Source organism: Agrilus planipennis, unplaced genomic scaffold (genome assembly GCF_000699045.2).
Source record: "Agrilus planipennis isolate EAB-ADULT unplaced genomic scaffold, Apla_2.0 scaffold89, whole genome shotgun sequence".
Classification (NCBI taxonomy): domain Eukaryota; kingdom Metazoa; phylum Arthropoda; class Insecta; order Coleoptera; family Buprestidae; genus Agrilus; species Agrilus planipennis.
Genome location: NW_020439079.1, coordinates 602,903 through 607,483, shown reverse-complemented (window position 1 = coordinate 607,483; position 4,581 = coordinate 602,903). Strand labels below are relative to the sequence as shown.

The 4,581-nt window shown below is 33.7% G+C and overlaps 1 long non-coding RNA gene across 1 annotated transcript; it reads left to right on the top strand.

The window, feature by feature from the left end:
- The first annotated feature begins 834 nt into the window (after positions 1–834).
- Positions 835–2,112, top strand: LOC108734601. The gene is made up of 3 exons (XR_001937409.2): positions 835–971; positions 1,298–1,447; positions 1,506–2,112. It is a non-coding gene; the product is annotated as an uncharacterized LOC108734601 (long non-coding RNA).
- Positions 2,113–4,581: the final 2,469 nt, after the last annotated feature.

Sequence of the window (4,581 nt, the reverse complement as noted above, 5' to 3'; positions counted from 1 at the left end):
GCATCGGAAGCTCTAGTGTATACAATTTTTAGTAATAAATACTACTTACAATTAGTGCATTAGCTTATTACGTAAGAATGTTGATTTAATGTAATCATCCAATAAAGTTTTTTATGTTATATGCCTACCTTTAATAATTTCAATAGTTTTGCAACTGGGCAATTACCAAATAATGTTTTGTTGGTTCCAAATGTCTATTGATATTTTTTATAAAAATGACTACTTAATCCGTTTAGGCTAAATTAATAATTTTATAATCTACAAGAGCATTCAAATATTATTTTCATTTTAAACTGCCAGGTTGTTTGAGAAACCTATGGATCGGTATATAAAGTTGGTGCTCTCTATGCCGTCTCCATGCAAATATATGTAGATTAATGAAGCTTTGGTATTATGCTTGCGAACGGTTAATTTAGAAATTCGAAAAAGGTTGTTAAAAGTTTATGTTTGGAGCGCGACGTTGTACGGGTGCGAAACATGGACAGTGGGCGCGGCGGAAAAGAAAAGGTCAGAAGCGTTCGAAATGTAGTGTTATAGGTGAATGATGATAACGTGGATAGAAAAGGTTAAAAATGAAGAGGTATTAGAAAGAATAGGAGAACAGAGGACTCTATGGAAGTCAATACAAAATAGGCGAGATAGGTTGGTAGGACACCTTCTCAAGCATGAAGGTCTAGTCAGAGACATATTAGAAGCAGAAACAGGAGTTAGGAGGGGTGGAGGTACACCTAGGTTAGATTACTGTTCGCAAATAGTTAAGGATGTGGGTTGTTCTAGTTTTAGGGAAATGCGAAGTTTAGCTCAGGATTAGGAAATAGTGGAGGTACGTGTCCAACCAGTCTTAGGATTGACGACCTTATGAAGATGATGATGATTAGACCTAGTTTTACAGGTAAGTGTATTATTTTCAGTTGTTTTTTCAAAAAAATGTCACAAACAAACGTCACAATCTGATGATTCTCATACAATTTGTAAGTAAAGTGAAAAGAATACTTTAATTTAAACTAGTTAGGCAGAAGAAGTAAGTGATTTTCAATGTATGAATTTGTATAGTTGTTATTTATTTTCAGAATATAGATATATGTGTTGAATAATGCATTCAACTCTAACATAGGATTCCTTAACAATATTTTTGAGCTTTTTTCAAACATTTCGAATAAAACCCATTCGAAATCAATTATGACAATTTTCAACTTTGATAATAATGAAATAAGAGCTAAGTTCGTATCTAACCAGTTCTTCAATTCTACTCATTTAATGCTTGCAGCATGTTTTAAAAACAATATATTATTTTCAGTTTTAAATGCCAGAAAATAACTGTGCCAGGTGCATATGCGGCTTTTTTTGGCTACTTATATTGATTTTCGTTTCATTTTGGGTTTCATGGATTGGGTATATTCTCTATGTTATAGTCTGTCCATTTGCACCTTGTTGCGATTGTGCCGAGGTAAATTGATGGAACTTTAAAGAAGTTCTGGGTAATAATTAAAATATGTTTCCTTCAGATTATAGCAGACGGTCTACTTTTCCTAGTCAGTTTTCCGAGATACTGTTCGACGAAAATGATTCATGGCGGTGATTAGATATTGGACTTAATTTAATATAGTCAAACGTATATTTTATAGTATGTAGGTATGTACATGTATAACTGTTTTGTGTAAATTATTTTATTACTGTAGTGCATTAATTGTAATTCCATATTTTTTAAACAATAGATGCTACAATAAGTCATTGACCTATGCTTAATCTCAAATTATAAATAATATTAATTGGTGGACATACAATAAATTTACCATTAAAATTTCTTCAGTTTCTACAACTGGTGAAGACCATATGCATATTTTAAAACAGTTAAGGTTATTATCTGAGCCTTGACCTTTAGGGGCTTAGACCGAACTCTACAGGGATTTCATTCGAAGCCGAACTGTATGTCCTGCGACAAAATAATATATTAATAATATATAATAATCGGATTTTTTTTTATAAAACAAGATTTTCATCCTCTGCAGATCTGGTTCTCGATTTCAGTTCCTGGTAACCCGAAAAACTTTAGTTTTAGAGCCTTCATTATCATAAGGTCGTCAGTCCTAAGACTGGTTGGACACGTACCTCCACTCTTTCCTGTCCTGAGCTAATCTTCGCATTTCCCTAAAACTAGAACAAATTAAGCTTAATCGAATAAAATAATTCGAAGTGGTCTGTATTAAGCTAACGTGCCTATCACGTTGAGGTTGGTTACGCCGAGATCCGTTTTCAACAAGTAGATATCCACACAAGTGGACCTTGTTGGAGCATACGTAATCCTAAAATGTAGCATCGTACTACAGATGGCGTTTACCGAGCCATTTGTGGTATTTTCTAAAACACGCTGTTAAGACAACAGGTAAAAGTTGGTCTGTGTTCTGTCGGAGATGCCTGCGACGCGCTGATGAGATCCAAACAGATCGAAATCACGATCCGCGTCTGGCAGTTTCGACAGAATACAGACCACTTCGAATTATTTTATTTGGTTATGGTAACGTGCCTATCACGTTGAGGTTAGCTACGCCGGGATTCGTTTTCAACAAGTAGATATCCACACAAGTGGACCTTGTTGGAGCATACGTTATCCTAAAATGTAGCATCGTGCTACAGATGGCGTTTACTGCGTCATTTGTAGTATTTTCTGAATAATTTTTGTTCAAAACTTTTTTCAAGAAAGTTCCTTTTTAGTTTTTAAATCTTCCCGCTAGTTTGTCCAGAATATGTTGACGTCAAATAAAAATAAAAAAACCTGCAGAATATAATATAAAGTTGACCGTCCTTTTATCAAATTGTAAGCCAAATAAAAATCATACCACCTACTTGTGCGATAAAAACTTCCTTTAAAATATTTCTAAAATACTTCGTTTATATTTTTTTTATGGTACCTCTTAAAATGATCACACGGCATAATACAGAAAGATATTTACTCAATCTGTAAAGTTAAAATTTGACGTACAAAAGTCTAAAAAATAATTGACCCCTCTGGTTGCTTTTCATTGAAGTGCGTGCTGCCAGCCAAACATGATTTTAATTTGACATCCTAATGCATATTAAAGAAAATGACAAACCTTTTAAAGACTACTTACTTCTATTTCTACTATTTGCTTATTTTAAATTAAATTTTTGATTTTTAATCATTAAAGAAGATCGGCATATTTCACATAACTATGACATTTATTGTGACATTTTTTTAAAGACAGCTAAAAGGGGTGACTAGATAATGGGATAGGTGTCGCCGAAAGGTTACTTTGACGATATCTCCTTTATCATACGATTATAATGGACGGACTTCTTGTACGCATTGTACAGCTGATATATTTCATGGCTTCATGGGGGTAATTAAACAGTCACTAGACTGCGCACTGTTCTCATCGCAACCTTTAATCCTAACCTAATTGAACTTTAATTAGGGTAGACATTTTTGGTTCCGTTTTTTTTCTAGGTCTGCTTCAGTCTTGACCCCGAACTTTATCTGGACTTTTATTACGATTTTATGTATTTTTATGTAAAATGAAACAAAAATTATATTTCTTACACCAAAAGTTTTTCTGAATGAAGGCTTGTAATAATTTTCCACATGTTTGAACAAAAATATACATTAAGTAAAGATAATGTCAACTTCGAATTTCTCTGCAGTCCTGTTAGTGGAAACGTGGCAGTGAAAATTTTTACATTCCCGAACCAATTCGGCCTATAAATCACTGTGATAATTTTACACTAGAAACTGGGTTCGTAAGCTGCGGTCTATGCGGACGTGACACTAAATATTTGAAATGAAGAGAAATTTGACCATCCAGAATTCGTTTAAGAAATCTGCTATATTGTAATTAAACGAACAAACCATATTTTTGTATACTCTTCCATTTATTTATTTTGGTTTCCAATTGGTTAACTGACATACCACACATGTAATCAACGTCATTAACTGCAATTTATAGATGCTTTTTAGTGGAGAGTGGACGTTGTTCGTACATATAAGGTCCATGCTTAGGCCAACGATCAGAATGTTGTTGGACGAGAATGATAAAGTCAACAAAGACTTAATAAAGACTTTATAACAGATGCGACTCCATATGTGTTCTCACCTCGGTTTCCACAAACAGTAGCTTATCGTCCTATTTACGACCTGATAATGACGTCATGTGCGAATCACGCCCACTCCCTATGCATTAGTATTTCTTATACTTCCAATATGTATTTAATCGAACATTAAATTTGTATTTTCAGAACTTCTAATAAGTGCCCGGCTAATAGGTGACCGACGCTGTTTGATTCAGATATAAAAACCGTCGTATGTGTCCGCATCCAGCGTCGGAGATGGAAGGACTTCTGAAGAAGTTCGTCACTTGCGTTAGTGAAACGTCACGACTGTTTTTGGGACCGAATCAGAACAGCATGAGTTCAGAGAAAAATAAATTTAACAATTATGTAACTTTTTTATTCTTTAGTTAAAAATAATATTAAAAACACAAGTCTGCGAAATTTTTTTTTTGAAAAGTTTTTTCTTAAATTGTTAATATTTGTCGTAATTGTCTTAAAAGTAATAGAAAACGATAT